Source organism: Dipodomys spectabilis, unplaced genomic scaffold (assembly GCF_019054845.1).
Source record: "Dipodomys spectabilis isolate Male_0828 unplaced genomic scaffold, ASM1905484v1 ptg000185l, whole genome shotgun sequence".
In the NCBI taxonomy this organism is placed as follows: Eukaryota; Metazoa; Chordata; class Mammalia; order Rodentia; family Heteromyidae; genus Dipodomys; species Dipodomys spectabilis.
Window position 1 is genome coordinate 951,994 of NW_024870862.1, and position 17,683 is coordinate 969,676.

Here is a 17,683-nt window from a genome sequence, read left to right on the forward strand (position 1 = left end):
TGGTGTAGGGCCTGATTTGAAGCCCCAGCACTGGACAAAATAACAAGCCAACCTTTTTTAAACATAAGATTTCTCTTTACCTACAGATGTGGTATGCATCTTGCATTCAGTGTAGTTATTCGTTCTATTTTTGTCTTATCCATGGATGTATTGTGTATTTTATTGATATGGTGACAGAAATAACTGTGCTGACATGGATGACAACCTATTCCCTTGGCTAAGAGTTGCCTATATAGCATTCTCCATCCTCAATGAGACCCAGGACATTCACAGGACAGGAAAACATGTGCCACCATAGGCTTCTTACATCAGAATGAATCTTCTGGTAGTGCAGGAATTTAAACTCAAAGCCTAGCATGCCCAATTTGTGAATGGGTCATGGTGAGCACACCAGGCTGTGAGCCACTAAGGAACTAGGCCATTCCTGGGACCTGAGATGGAGTCCTGGTGGGGGGCCAATATAGTCATAAATTCATAATTAAACAGTGGATATATATTTCCAAACATGGATGGGAGGCATCTTGCATTTGATGTAGTCATTTTCTTTGTTTTCTGTATTATTCATTGATGTATTGTGTATTTCCTTGAGTATAGGATGACAGATATAACTGTGGTGAACTGGATGACAACCTATTCCCATGAGTATAGAGTTGCGTATACATTCTCGTTCCTAGCTGAGACCCAGAACTTGCACAGTACAGGAAAACAGGTGCAACGACTGGCTTCTCACATCAGGGTGAATATTTGGCAGTGCTGGGATTCGAACTTTGGCCCTAGGAGGCCCAACTGCCCAATGGGTCCACGTGATCACACCAGACTGTGAGCCACTAAGGAGCTGGGATCAAACCCCAGGGAGGCCAAAGTAGTCTTCAATGATCATTGAAACAGGAGATGTATATCAGGAGATGTATATTCACATCCATGTGTGGAATGCATCGTACATTGAGTGTAGTTATTCTCTTTATTTTGTATGCTATTCATGAGTGTATTATGTATTTTCTTGAGTATATGATGACAGGTATAAGTGGGCTGACATGGATAACAACTTATTTCCATGGCCACAAGGTGGTCCAAGCATTCTCCATCCTAGCTGAGATCTAGGACTTGCACAGGAAAGAAAACAGGTGCAACGATTGACTTCTGAAATCAAGATGAATCTTTTGGCACGGCGGGGAATCTGAACTCGAGACCTAGCAGGACCAAGTGGTGAATGAGTCCACATGAGCACACCAGCCTTTGGGACCTGCAATTGAGCACCCCCCAAGAGGGGGGAGCGGGGAGCACAACAGTCATCCATTCATAAGCTGAAAGTAGTATGCAAATAAGTACACATGTGTATGGAGTAGGAGAGATGGTAACCTGTGGTGGAATCCAATCTGTGTGACTACCGATTCTTGGATCTTTCCTGATGCTTCCATTTCATGACTGTGCTGATTATTGTCATGCTTCATCAGCTGTTCTTTACAAATAATCAATACCCCATGAGTCTTGCCTATCATTTTCTGCTTGTATCCTGCAAGAACTACTCATTCAAGGATGAGATCAATCACATTCCATGACTCATCCCAGGTCCAGGAACAAGTATCTCAGGATCTCCCGCCATTCCCTCTGCATAGGGGGGCTGAATTCAAGCCTCAGGCCTGGAAAAGATATTCCTTATATACTTTATTTTTGGTCCACTCGTGGGACTGAACTCTGGGCCAGGGTACTGTCCCTCAGCTCTTCTCCTCAAGGCTAGTGCTCTACCTCTTGAGCCACAGTGAAACTGCTGGCTTTTTTTTTCTGCTTATGTGGTGCTGAGGAATCGGGCCCAGGGCCTCATGCATGCACGGCAAAAGCTCTACCACTGTGCCACCTTCCCAGCCCTCCATATATATATTTTAAAGATAGGATTTATACTTCCATACAGATGTTCAGTCCTTATTGTGTTTGGTGTGGTTATTCATTTTATTTCTGTGTCATTCATTTATTTAGAATTTATTTTATTGATTCTGATGACACCTATACCATTTATTACATTGTTTACATCATATTACATCACATCTAGATGTTAGATGTGTTCTCCATCATGCCTGGCAGTGCCAGGATCTGAACTTAGTGCCTAGCAGGCCCAATTCATGATTGGGTGAGTTTGAGCATGGCAGCCTCTAGCCAATGAAGATGTCAGGTAGTTCCCAGGCTCTGAGAACGACCCCCAGGTTTGGCCAAATCAGCGATACATGGATAGGCAGATGGAGGTATACAAATTATATATATATATATATATATATATATATATATATATATATATATTGCTAAAGGGCTCCATAGCTGACTGTCTATGATAGAATAACACCTACTATGTTCCTACCAACTCTTAGGTACTTATTATACTACAATTTAAGGAATATAATTCTTTTCATGCTTAATAAACTATTAATTAAGCTCAACCAGCCTTCTAGGATTATTGCATCTAATTTTAGCGTCGACCGATGTATAAACTACTCTTTCAATCAGTATTCCTATGCATAGGAATGAGTCTCTTGTGATCTCTTGTGATTGATGTCAGGACTGCGATTTGAACCCTGGGCCTATGTTGACAGGTTGGCCTATGGCTTCATTGATAGCCCACCAGCCACCAGCAATGGCAGGTCAGGTCCACTTTGCAGCTATGTCATTCAGACCCAGGATGGTCACTGTGCAAAGAAAATAATCGTAAACCCCAGCTCTCTGCAGCTCACCACTTTTTGTGCTTTCCAAATTTTTTCTTCCTGAAAGCACTCTGAGCCCAGGATCCCAGGATCGGCTATGAGTCCAGAGAATGCACCCAGCCAAGGGAGATCCAAGCTGAAGTAGAATTTGCATGACCTGTGTTCAAGCCCCATACTTGGCCCCCCAAAACATATATATATATATATATATATATATATATATATATATATATATATATATAAATATATATACACACATACATACATACATATATATATATACACATACATACATACATACATATATATATATATATATATATATATAATTTAACTAAATTAAGAAAAATAAAGCTCCCTGGTATGGAATTTCTGCCAGTTTTCTTTTCTAGCCTGGGGTTTGAACTCAGGGTCTTGGTAAATCTGTAGCAATGTGAGCAAAGAGTGGCCATTACTTGAGTTCAAACCCCGTGCCAACCAAAAATGAAAAACTAAGTCACTGACCTCGTCAGGAGGAGGAAGTTGTGAAGATGGGAGGGAAGGGAAAGTAGGGGGAAAACACAGGAGGAGTAAACAATGCTAAATAGGAAATGTACTCATTAACTTGCTCCTGAACTGTAACCCCTCTGTAGAACATTTTTACAATAACAAAACATAGAAAAAAAGAGAAACAACGTAGTTCTCAGAGAAGCACTTTGCAGGTCAGGGAAGGATGTTTGAATAGCTGTACAAAACTCTACACTGCTTTTTTTAATGTTCAATATGGAACTGAATAAACATAACTGATTCCATTAAAAAAATTAAGTCACTGTCGTGGAACTGGGGCCAGTATTTCTGCCATTGCTAGTTTCTGAGCTCACCATCCAGGTAACTCTTTTGCACCATGGGTGAACACGAAGCTCATTGTCCTTAAGGTAAAGAAATTCAGGATAGAGTTCCCTGGGCCTGAATGAAGGCCCTGCAATGGAAAAAATATTTCTATACATGTGTAATACATGATATATATTTATATATGTATATTAATTTCATATTATGAATTTTATTATTGATTTTGTATTTTATTTTCCTTTGATTCATTTATTGATTATTGTAGTTAGTATTATTATACACATAATATTATATTTTGCACATCTATTATAAAATTATACACAATAATTTAGGGCATTGACTCATTTTAATTAACATTTTATTAAGTGTTGAAACATGATACATAATTAAATGGAAGCATTTGTCACAGTCTTCACGTGTTTAGAGACTCTGCCAAGTATGAGCTTTGAGTTCAAGCACCAAGAATGGCAAAAAAAAAAATTGAGCCTGAGGAGACATATTCTTCTGTGACTCAGAGGAGGGCTGAGGTTATAGGTAAGAGGTAGTGTGGAGGGCAGGTGCTGGTGGCTCACCCCTGTTACCTACTCAGGAGGAAGTGATCTAAGGATCCCAATTGCAAGCAGGAAAGTCAATTTAAGACACTTTTCTCCAATTAAACACCCAAAAAGCCAGAAGTAGAACTGTGGTTCAAGTAGAACAGTGCTAGCCTGGAGCACAAAACCTCAGGGATAGGATAGCATCCAGGCCCTGAATTCAAACCCCAGGATTGACACACACACACACACACACACACACACACACACACACACACACACACACACACACACACACATCAATATAGAGCATTTGCCAGTCAGCCTGCACAAGTTCCATATCTAGTAACTCAATATTTAAAAAAAGATGGAAAAGGGAAGGAAAGACTTGTTCCAGGAAGTGATATACCCAGTGACAAAATTCCACAATAGTTCTAATATGTGGGTACAAGGCAGAGAGCCTCAGGCAGAAGGTATAGCATGGGCAAAGGTCCTGAGGTGTGCGGTAGAGCAGGTGGTGTGTGTGGTATGAAGGTTCTATGGCTTCAGAAAAGTCTGGCAGGAAATTCAAGGCTGGGTCAATGTTGACTTGAGTCAAAGAGCAGAGGATGAGGTCCCAGAATGGCGCCCAGGGGAAAGATTAGCTTGGCTTTTTGCCAGGGACCCAAAGCCATTTCCTGTGGCTGGAAACCTGTTTTCACAGCTCCTGACCCTCCGGCCTCCTTTGCATGGAGGAGTCAGGGCAAATGCAGGGAAAAACTCTTGCTTTAGAAAAGCTTCTAGCCCAATGCCACCAGTGGCTCAACTCTTGTAAATCCTAGCTACTCAGGAGACTGAGATAGAGATCGAGGGTCAAGCCAGCTCAGTAGAGGAAAGTTAATGAGACTCTTCCTGCCGATTAACTACCAAAATCCAGAAATGGAGCTGTGGCCCAAGTGTTAAAGTGGTAAACTTGAAGGAAAAAGTTTAGAGACCAGAGCTCAGACCGTGAGTTCAAGCCCCAATACTAGCAAAGGAAAATTAAGGGAAAGATTTCAGGAGCTCCTAGTCCACTGTGGTGTAAGGCCAGATCATCCAGGCACAGGTGGCTCATGCCTGTCCTTCTAGCTCCTTAGGAGGCAGAGATGTGAGGATCACATTTCAAAGCCAGCCCAGGCAGGAAAGTCTAGGAGACTCTGATCTCCAAGGACCCTACAGAAAACCTGAAGTTGCTCTGTGGCTCAAGTAGTATGGTGAAGAGCTGGGGGATGGGAGACAGCGCCCAGGCCCAGAGTTTTAGCCTCATGGCAAACACCTTGCCTGCTTGGACCTTACTCTGTGGCTCTAGGCACAGTACTTTCCAGTGGGCCACTGAGAGTCTCCTAATGTCTAGGTGTCCTACAAGTCTTGATAGCAGCCTGTTTGGAGGCCATTGCCTACAGAGTAGGCCACAGTACCAGAGAAGTATCGAGCCTTGGGGCATGAAGATCATCAGAATGGCATCTGTCATGGGTGCAATGTGGATCGGAGTAGTAAATCACTGTCTCAGACCACGGTTCTGGGCCAGGAGGGGCAGGAGCTGCAAGATAATACCCACTAATGGGAGTATTACAAGAGTGCAAATTTGTCAGTCAGTCCTTAGGCAGGTGTTGAGATGGGCTCAAGAAAGTTTGTATGCTCAGATATCCACAGCCAACTGTCTCCAGCCTGTAGCAGTCACTATCCCAGGAGTCCGAGGGCTTGGAGCCCTGCTTTCTTCACCAGTGCTTGGGGAAGGGGGGCGGATGAAGGTCTGCAATCATGGGCTGACTACAAAGGAGCATCCCTAGTGTCATTCCCTTGATCCTGTTGCCCCGTGTTGAGATCGAGGGACAGGTTCCTTGGAACTTACTGCCATGGCCCAAACCCCTCAGCCCAAGGAGGACTTAGGGAGAAACCACTTGATCTGGCTTGAGAGTTTACTGTGACTATGACTCAGGACTGCCCCCAGTTCTAGCTCAGCTCATCCAAGTGAAAACTAATGCCTCAAAACATTGAGGTACTGGCCATACCAATCTCTCATCCCCCAGTTCCGTGGCCATGGAATCTAAAGTATATGCCTCTCTGTTCTGGGCATCCGGAATCTAGAAGGACATGGGAGGCCCAGTTGGTGCTAGAAGATAGATTTGCCTACGATAAGGTACATTGACATTTCCTAGACATCGAACAGTACATCCCAGCCACCTTGGCCTCACCTCTCATGTAGCCACAGATCTTCCTTGTTTGGGGAGCCTTCAGTCAGCTATCAAGGTCGAGTTGGCCAGAGCCACTGGCAACCACTTTTCCCCCACTCCACTGGCACCCTGCTGGGAATGGGACATGCAGCCAGGGGCCCAGCTTAGAAAAGGACAGGACACAGCATGACTGACCCTGTCCCCCCAGAGGCAGGAGAGAACATAAGCCAGCTGGCACTGCTGACCCAGAATCCCCTGGATGAGGACAAAGATATGGACAGCCAGACTTGGGTCCCAAGGAAAAGCTGGAATTTGCAGGTCTCTAGCAATTTAGGACTCATTGTAGACCATGATACGGGGCTAAAGACAAGGTTGCTATTGAGGAAGGGCACCATCCAAGGTCAGGAAGAGGCAGACAAGCATCCAGGAATTGGGCAGAGAAAGATGAGGGAAACACACACACACACACACACACACACACACACACACACACACACACACACACACACACACGGTTAGCCCAAGTCTTCAGCAGTCCCTGAGCAACTGAACATCACAACCTCCGAGAAGATGGCACTACCATCCTCAGACCAAATGTTTATAAAATTCAGAGCCTCTCACACATCTGGAATGGCTCATAAAACAACATGGCATTTCCTACTGTACACACCGCTATGAAGAAAACTCAGCCACATTATTTTTGGTTGTCTGTCATGGGGTTTGAACTTTGGGCCTGCGTGCCATCCCTCAGCTCTTCAGCTGAAGGTGTCCACTCTACCACTGGAGCCACAGCACCACTTCAAGTTTTCTGGTGCTTCACTTGAGTTAAAATCTCACAGACTTTCCTCCCAAGCTGGCTTTGAACCGTGATCCTCAGATCTGAGCCTCCTGAGTAGCTAGGATGACAGTTGTGAGACACTGGCAGTGCCTGGTTTCAGCCACCTTCTTACAACCAGGGGAAACCCAACTTGTCTGGCCATAAAGCACATGTAACCCCACACTTTCAGACTTTGACACCAGCATCAAAAACATTCGTCCTTGGGTTGGAGAGAATATAATTGACACTACTCTCCCACACCTGCTCCCATTCGCCCACTCCCTGCCTAATACAGGCCACAACTTCTGCAGTTCTTGGTAAAACAATGCCCTCCCTGCTGTAAATTCACACTCGGGAAAACTTGGGGAGTTCTTAGAAATGGCTGTATACTGAGGCCAGAACCTGGTGTCCCAACCACAGCAACCCCAGAGATAGTGAACATCTCTGGCAAGCAAGGGGTGTCTTTCTTACTTGTTTTTTTGGATGAGGGGATTGAACTTAGGGCTTGGGTACTGTCCCTGATGATGAATTTTGCTGAAGGCCTGTGCTCTTCCACTTGAGCCATGGAACCACTTCCGGTTGGGGATTGGAAATGAGACTCTCATTGGACTTTCCTCTCTGTGCTGGGATACAAGTCCCTCTGGATCTCAGCCTCCTGAGTAGCTAGAATGACAGGTGTGAGCCATCAGGGAGCAGCGCATGGCCTATGGTGTCTCATTCTTTACAATTTCCAACTAGTCCGCTTCTAGATACTACCACCTAGACACTCCTCTACCTCCCTCAGAGACAGCAAAGGGAGGCTCAGAGTCTGGGGAGGGCCATGGGCATTAAAGTGCCCCCTTCACATCACTACCCCTTTCTAAGCTCCCATCCACTTCCTCTGGATGGCCTGGATGTCTGGGGTAGATCAGACCTACTAGGATGTCTGAGGCCTGCCCTGTAGCCTCCCGCCACACCCAACCCATACCTGAGGATTTCTGGGGCCAGCTGCTCCATGTCCCAGTGGAAGCCTTTGGGAGGGTTGCTGATAACCGGGTGCAAGGTTGCTCATTGCAGAAGGAGTGTCCAGATCCCCTTTATCAGAGAAGGAGACACAAAGCATGGATGGATCTACTAAGAGCTACAGGGCACAGCCATCCACCTGTCACCCAGGTCGTTTGGAGTGCAGTTTTACGTTGACAGTGCTGGGGCTTGAACTCGGGTCCAGGCGCTGTCCCTGAGCTTCTTTTGCTTGAGGTGAGCATTCTTCCACCCGAGCCACGGTACCACTTCTGGCTTTTTCTGTGTATGCGGGACCTAGGAATCGAACGCAGGGTTTCCTGTGTGCTAGGTGAGCCCACTACTGCTAAGACAAAATCCCATCATTGGATAGCTGTTCTTCTGTGACTCCTTGGGCCTGTCTCGGGACAGTCTTTCTCATCTTTACTGAGTTTCTAACCAACAACCCTGGCTGGAAAAGAACACGCTCCGCTATGTTGTCCTTTATCTATGGCATCTTTTCTCTTTGTGCTTCCTGTCAAATCTTCCGTGTTAAGCAAGACCCCCATTCAAGTGCTGCCTCTAAGAAGCCTGCTCTAATCACCCTGGCAGAGGGGGATCTTCTCCACTCTGCAGGCTCTTCGTCTTGTCATGCTCTTCCTTCAACCTGGTGTGGGTTGAGATCGCACAAAGGCGAAGGCCTGGCTTTCACCACCAAATTTCTGAAGGCTCTGGATACACTACCCAGGAACAAGTGTGGTATCAAACTCTGGGAGAGGGCACTTGAGGCCCAGGCAGTCTGGGGGCAACAAATGGGGCCATTTCTTATGTGGGTTTGAACTGAGGTTCTGGGAGCTGTCTCTCTGAGTTTTCATGATCAAGGCTGCTACTCTACCACTTGAGCCACAGCTCCACGTCTGGATTTTTGGTGGTTCCATGCAGAGAAGATTCTTATCAGCTTTCCAGCTTATGGCTGGCTTTGATCTTTGACCTTCAGATCTCTGCCTATCGAGGAGACAGGATGTCAAGTTTGAGCCTGAGCCAGACAGGCTCCAGAACCTTTCCTTTGAGCTTCTCTTTATCTCGTGTCAACTAGCAAGCCTTAGTTAAAATAATCATTTATTGTGGATCAAGTTTTTCTCCTAGGTCAGTTAATCCAAGGAGATAAAGTGTCTTTGGAAAAGGCTAGTCAGAGTTGGCCTAGGTGAGTGTGTGTGTGTGTGTGTGTGTGTGTGTGTGTGTGTGTGTGAGTATGAGTGTGTGTGTGTGTGTGTGTGTGTGTGTGTGTGTGTGTGAGTATGAGTTTCAGGTATACCTGCATACATCTCTCTGGTGCTTCTTTCACCCAGTGGTGAGTATACCCAGGATCCCTACCCCAAGAAGGCAGGTAAGGAGGGTACTTAAGTTCACATTAAATGAGATGATCTGAATTCTATCCTGCAACTGAAGCCAGGGGGATAATAGAGAGAAGGAGAGTTTTAGAGGAACATCAAGGGAAGCCCCTTACCTTTGACTATGAATACCAGAGAGAAGAATTAATCCATCCATTTGGGTAGTAAGATAATAAGTGCCCACTATTCATTTATTTTATTTTTTGTCAGTCCCAGTTCTTGGATTCAGGGACTCGGTGTCATCCCTGAGCTTCTTTTACTTAAGGCTGAGGCTCTATCAATTGAGCCACAGCACCAAAACTGGCTTTTTCAAGGGGAGGAGGGAGGTAGTTTATGGGAGATAAGAATCTCACAGACTTGGGGCTGGGAAAATGGCTCAGTGGTAAAGTGCTTCTCTTGCATGCCTGAGGCCCTGGGTTCGATTCCTCAGCACCACATAAGCAAAAAGGAAAAAAGCCAGAAGTGGCACTGTGGCTCGAGTGGCAGAGCGCTAGCCTTGAGTTGAAGAGCTGAGGGACAGTGCCCAGTCAAGACTCATGACTGGACCAAAAAAGAAGTCTCACAGACTCTCCTGCCTGGACTGGCTCTGAGTTACTACCATCAGAACTCAGCCTCTGATTAGACAAGATGACAGGTGAGAGCCACTGGCACCTGACTGCCCCCATCCATTTATAACCCCCTAGGGCCAGTGCTGGGCTACCTGCATTGAACCCTCCTTGTTGTGAGTGGGAAGCAGACATGGGTGGGTTCTATACTTCAACAGATTACCTACATTTGAGCATTTCTCCGGCTCAGTCTGATGCCGGCTTCCTCCTTATCCACAGCAATGACTTTGCACTGTCACAGAACAAATGTCCCCCAGGAGGTGTCGGACCTAGGGTCTTTCCTCTGCACACTGCTCCCTCTCCCTGAAATGACACATTGTACCAACGTGAAGTAGACATAGAGTGAATTCAGTTTCTTATAATCAGGGTCCAGCCAGATAGGTGGCATGAGGATCAGAGTTCGGGATAGTGCTGTGCAGTTGGACAATGCGATGCCTCCTAATCCACTTTCCTTTAACTGTCTTATCAAAGGGTAGTGGGGAAGTACTCACCACACTGACTGACAATGAGTAACCATCATGGTCTATCCCGGGCACAGAAGGGCTTACCTAAGGGAGCTAGCTCAACAGGCTGAGCAAGAAAGCTCCTGACCCACAGCCTACCTCCAGAATAAGAGGGTCACCTTGGGTCCCAGCCACATGGGGACTCTGAGGCACCTCATCCAGCACCCTTTCAACAAGTGAGAGAGAGAGAGAGAGAGAGAGAGAGAGAGAATTACACTTAAGCTGGCGGCCGGTGGCACAGGCTTACAATGGTAACTACAGAGGAAGTTGAGATATGAGGATCATGGTTCATAGCCAGCCCAGCAGCAATGTCTGTGAGATGCTTATCTCCAAAGAACCTCCATAAAACCGGAAGTGGTGTTGTGCCTCAAGTGGTAGAATCCTAACCTTGATCGGAGGAGCTTGGTGACAGTGCCCAGGCCCAGAATTCAAGCCCCACGACTGACAATAAGTGGACTTCCCAAAACAAGAAATGGACTGAATAACACCCATTGTCCTAGGGAGCATGGCAGACAAGTCAGGCCAAGTTTCCTGTCAGCTGGGGGTCATGAGTAGATCACCAAGCATTTCCGTGCCTCATTTTCCCCAGCTGCAAAGCTGAACAGTGAAGGATCCCCTTCCTAATGGGTCAGGGTAAGGATGAGAGAGAGCCATGTTTTGTTTAAAATCCCATACCTGTGGCATGATAAATAACAAGCCCCTTTTGAGTCATTTCCAGGTATCTTCTTGTTATGTGCTCACAGAATTGCCAAGAAACTTATCTGATGACCATTCCCTCTGTGCCTGGCCCTGCCCCAGAGTTCCCCTTGTATAGATCCCTTGTTTCCTCACAACTGTCCTGTGAGGAGACTGAGGAACAATGTTTCCAGGCCGAACCCAGAGCTTCCACTGTGGTCAAGAATCGGCTGCTGTGGACTAAGAGTTTGGCAGGGTCATCTAAACCGATGACTGAGCATGGTGCTACATATCTACCATCCCAACTACAGAGGACCAGGCATGGTGGCGCATGCCTGTCACAGGAGGACCATGATCCAGCCAAGCTTGAGCATATATGGAGTCTCTATCTCAGACTTGCCCAAGACAGAAAGGCTTGGCTCCCAAGGTAGAAGACCTGACTGGAAAACATAAGGCCTTGAGTTCAAACCCTAATATACCAAAAAGAATCCGAGGTCCGGTGTCAGAGGCTCATGCCTATAACCCTACCTACACAGGATGAGATCTGAAGAACACAGGTCAAGATTTAAAGTAGGGTTGGCCTTGCCCATCAGACGTCATGATGAGAAGACCCAGAGTCTGACCCATGCCAATATGTTCCATACTAACAGGACTCAAAGCCTTACTAAGTGCTGACGATGCTCTCTGTCCCCCTGGAGAGCCACCCCCTGTGGGCCCCACCTCCAGATCCTCCCACACTCCCTCTGCCATCAAACAGGCCCACGAGAGTAGACAATTCCAGGGCACAAATTTCCCTTGCTCTTATAATTTAAAGGTGCTGAGTCCCCTTCAATGGTCTCACCCTTCTAGGCCCCCAGACCTCAGCCTCAAAGCCCATACTGCCCCCAAGAGAGCGTTTAGAAGTTACCAAAGGGTCCAGCATTCCTTGTTACAACCAACTTCTACACACACACACACACACACACACACACACACACACACAAAGCCATCACGGGTGGCTCCTGTCTGTTACTCAGGAGGCTGAGGTCTGAGAATCACTGTTCAAAGCCAGCCCCATAGGAAAGTTTGTGAAGCTCCTATCTACACTGAACCACCAACTAGCCAGACAGAGGTGGAGCTGTGGCTCAAGTGTCAGAGCTCTAGCTTTGAGCAAGTAATCTCAGGGACAGCATTTAGGCCTTGAGTTCAAGGCCCAGTTCTTCTACCTCCAAACACATACAGACAAAGACAGACAGACAGACAGACAAACAGACACACACACACACACACACACACACAAACACACACACACACACACACACACACACACACACACACACGGATAGCCCAATGATTCAGCAGTCCCTGAGAACAAAAACATGAACTTCCTCAATTAGGATAACATCCCACCCCGAGAAGGTGGCAGTACTGACATCAGACCCACTGTAGACAAATCATTGAGCCTCTCACATATCTGGAATGCCTCATAGACCAGCATTGTATTTCCAACCGTACACACTGCTATGTGGAAAACTTAATCACCTCTTTTTCTTGTTGTTGGATAAGGGGCTTGAGCTCTGGGCCTGGGTGCTGTCCCTGAGGACTTCAGCTTAAGGCAAGCACTCATTTATAGAGCCACAGCACCGCTTCTGGATTTCTGGCAATTCCTTTTATATGAGAGTCTCAGGGTCTTTCATGACCAGGCTGGCTTTGACCCATAATCCTCAGATCTCACCTCCTTAGTACCTAGGATAAAAGCCTTGAGGGACTGGCAGCCGGCCAAACATAACATTCCATTCCTGTCATCCTGTCCCCTCAGGAGACTGAAATCTGAGGACTGCAGTTGGATACCACTTAGTAGCAAAGCCCGTGAGAACACTTTATCTCCAATTAAACACCCAAAAAACCTGGAAGTGGAGCTGTGATTCAAATGGTAGAGTGCTATCATGGAGCATAAAAGATAAGATCCATGCCCTAGTTTCAAGCTTTTTCTAGCATAGGCCCAACCAAGAAAGGGAAGCAATGGGCATATGGGAGCTCAAAGATAAAACATAATACTCAGGACTCCCAGAACAGACCCCATCCAGCTCTGATTCTCTAGATTCTATGTACTACATCATGGCAGACTTAGATGGGACTGACCATGCACCAAGTTGGGACATTCAAGTACCATCTCATACTGAAGATCCCCTGACCTTATCGAAGACTCAGGATCTCTCACTGTCCTGCCTCAGCACTGGGCAGTGAGGTAAGGTCTAGTTATCCAATCACATGATATGGGAACTGAACGGTTTCCTGGTCAAGGGATGGAAACTGGGGAGATCTAGGTCCATCTTGGGGAAGTGAAAAGGGCTGCTCTATCCCAGAAATGTTCCTATGTTGTGAGTATTATCAAAGAAACAACCCTGCTCAGAGCCCAGTGCCTCTGGTTTTCAGGTCAGTCTCTACCCAGTTCTGCCACACCGTCAGCCTGCCCTCTCTGAATCCCAGATCTGCCATCTACACTAAAGACTGAGCCAGACAAGAGACTCACTTCCTGCCCTCATTTCCAGGCTTTCCTGTGGCAGTGGCATGCTTACCTCAGTCTTTGGGGAGGTATCGTCAGATTGAGCCCTGGAAAGTCCTAGCCCCAAGGATGTACTGCACAGGCATCCTGCAGTGAACCACAGCCAGGTCGTCAATGATGAACCTAAGGTGCCAGGACTTTTAATAGCAGTGTGTCTGGATGAAAGATTTGTAGTCTATGTTGTCTGGTGAGGTCATGGCACCAATTTCCTGACACACCTGACCTGGGACCATCCTCCCTCTTCAAATTCCTGCTTATCCCTTGCCTCCCCATTGAAACTCTCTCACCCAATAACTCCTTAGCCCTTGGAAACTTTCTTTTTATCTGACCAGAAAATAAACTCGATGAGGCTAGGGATAATTGAAACCTGGTGACCCACCCTGAACCCTAGGTTCAACCCTAGGCTGGTTCCCTCTATAGTTGGTGACCACACAGCTCCTGAATGGCATGAAGTTGCTGAGGTGTCAGTGGCTTGGTCCTACATAATGGCTTTAGACTCTGAAACTGTCCCCACAGAGATTGTGAATAGTTGGCTCCCTTGATCCAGGGACTGCAAACCAAGGCTTGCATGTTCTCCCTTCTTCCTTCCTTTCCTCTTTTTCTCCTTCTGTCCTTCCCTCCCCTCTCTCTTTATTTTCTACATCCACTTCTGGCATTTGTTTTTGGTAGTTAATTGAAGACAAGAGTCTTACAGGCTTTCCTGCCTGGGCCAAAAGCCTCAATCCTCTGATCTCAGCCTCCTAAGTAGATAGGATGACAGTCTTGAAGCCCTGGCATCCACATCAATCCAAGGTTTCTACATGGGCTGTGGAACCAGTTCTGGAACTTTTCATTGTCTATGACCCTCCAGAGCCTGGTGCAAACTGTAATGGTTTGTTGGATACATAAATGAACATCTGTCTATGACAATACTACAGAAAAATCCCATCTGATTCAGGTAAGAATCCTCTGTGGGGGAGGGGGGGCGAAGCCTTATGTAGCTCTCCCACAGTTCTCCCTTCTCTGTGTTACCCCCTCCTGGTGCCACCACACTTAACTGTTTTGGCTGTGAGGATGTGAGCCACTATGTACTCTCTGGACTCCAGGGCCTCTGGGATGCCTTCTCAAAGATCTCTGTCCAGCAGCTGACCAGCTCCGTGGCACTCAATTCCCCACTTAGCTGTGAATGAGGTTTCTGTGAGCTGAAGTCCTGGCTCAAGGGGCCTCCTCACCTCCCCCTGGGGCCAGTCAGGATTACCACATCCGGCCCCCAAGTTTCATGTTGCAGAGTAAGGATCCTCGAGGTATCCGTGGTTTCTGAATCTCCCAGAGTCCAGTGCAGGTGCTGGGAATCGTCTCTGCTCATAGCTGGCAGGCTAGGGATGGTGAGGTCACGATCTCTGCTCCCCAGGACATCCTTGACTGTGGTAGTCACCCTAGAGAGAGCCGGAGGAGAATCAATAGTTGCCAAAGAAAGTCAGTTAAGGCACGACGTTCATTACAGGAGACCATCTCGCTTGGGAACTCTTCCTGTGCTGCTTTGAATGTCATTGTTCGGAGGCTGAAATCGTCTGCAAGATTTGACCCCTCATCCCAGGTGCTAGTGGAAATTGCCAGCTTCAAGAAAAAAAAAAAAAAAAAAAAAAACCTGGAAAACATTGCATTTCAGTTGTCCCAATCAAACTTGAAGGGTTCTAAGTTCAGTGATCTGCTTTTTCTTCCAGACACAGTTTACAGAAAGTGGCATTCAGAGACCCCTAGCTAACTGCCACGGCAGTTAGCAAGCAGGCTCTAGCAGGGGGAACGCACTTGCTTACCACTGCCCAGCTGGAAACTGCAGAGGCCTGACACAGACTGGAGTCTGCAGGACTCCAGGGAAGACTGTCCTCCAGTACATTGACCCGGGAGGGAATCCATGCCATCAGTGGGGCCTGGAGTCCCCATAGACACAGTCAATGCCCTGGGTAAGTTTACCCTCTCATTCTCTGTCATGGTGAACCATCTGCCATGTCACAACGTTCACCAATCCTCATACCCTTCTAGCATCACAGCTCCTGCACTATCGCCCCTCCCCCCCAATCTCATTCCCTAATTACATTTGGCAGACACACTCCCAACCCTTGAATTAGCTCCAACTGTACACACTAGAGCAGACTGTCTGGCTGAAAGAGTACGGGTGTGGTCACAGTTGCCTCACGAGCCTTCTGGCTGAAGAGAGAAGGACAGGTGTCCATTCTGGTCTGTGGTTCACACAGGCCTCCTAGGAGAGACCCACACAGATCCAGCAGCTACTGTGGGCTACAGGAAAGGGAGAAGAGAGAGGTGGAAAGGAACGTGTACTGAAACCTTCCCCAAAGGTGCCATGAAATGGTGAAGGAGAAAACACAAATTATCACTAGACTCGTACTTGGCATTGATGAAAAAAGAACAACACACACACACACACACACACACACACACACACACACACACACACACACATACACACATATAAAATGCTTTTGCTCTTTGTAGACATGGTGCCTTAAATATGTTTTCATTGTTCTCATCTCCCTGCTCTCCCAACACACACACACAAACACAAATACACACACACAAATGAACAAACACACACACACACACAAAAATCCAGAACTGTGACAGAAGATTAGTCCATGCAGCACTTGCGATTTGCCAAGGGATCACTCACCTGAGCACAGTCAGGCTGTATAAGGAGAAAGATGATCTGTCGGTCTGTCTGTCTGTCTGTCTGTCTTTCTCTCTCTCACTATCTCTCTCTCTCTCTCTCTCCCCCCCTCTTGTGCTCCCTCTCTATCTCTCATGCACACACACACACACACACACACACTAACACACACACACACTCACACACACACACACACTCACACACACACACACACTCTCACACACACACACACACACAAACAGACTCAGAGCAGTGCCTCTCCTGAATTTGTTGGTTCCTCCTTTGGGACAAGGTACAAGCTGGCGCACGGGGGTTGCCTGGTCAGAACAGGGGATCCAACCAAAGGGAGCACCACTCTAATAAGGCAGAACAACCCATGCCTCTCCCTTTCTCCAGGGCCAGACACTTTCCCTTGGGATCAATCAACCTTGACTCCCCATTCACCAAAACCCTATGCCAGGACACTTGGTGAAGGTGTCCCGAGATATGTGGCTCCTCAGAGCCGGGGCTGAAAACAAGCAAGGGGTCATGGTGCCCCAGGGGGTGTCTGACCTGGGTTTGGGGAAGTGTTGGGGAAACGGATAGGGTCTTAAAGGCTACATACATGGATGGACTCCCTACTTTCAGCCTAGATGCTTCTGGGTGACTTGGTGGATTTTTGGGGAGGACGAGGAGACCAGATGGACAGGGAGCATCAGCAGATGCTGGGAGAGCTGGGAAATGTGATCACCCTGTGAGTACTGTTGACAGCTGGGAAGGCGGGGAGGGCAGACAGGCTCGGTGTGTGTGGGTTGGAGTGGATATATTCCTCGCAGATATTCACTTTCTGTCTGACTCCAAGTACCCTCACATACCTAGTGGGCTCTTCTGGGACCCTCCTCAGGTGAAAGGGTGACTGAACACAGAAGACAAGGGCTCACACAGCAAGGAGGGCCTATCTTCTGCATCCAACACCCAAGACCCCCAGCAAAAAGAAAAAGACTCACGAAGGCAGGTGTGGAGGTGCTGCTCCCCACCTCTGATTAAAGCCACCAGGTTCTACGAGAGAGAGGAAGGGTGCAGATGTGCGGCTGTGTGGCTCCCACTGCTCCAGGCCAGAAGCTCTATGGCACCCTTCCTCACCCATTCCTGCATCTCCCTGTTTCCTGGGACACTGGCCACTAGGAATGGGGGTGGGATCCCCAGGTCAACACACACCCCTGCCCCCCACCCCTGGGGCACATTTGTGACAAGGACATGGCAGACTGTGTGGGGGGAGGGT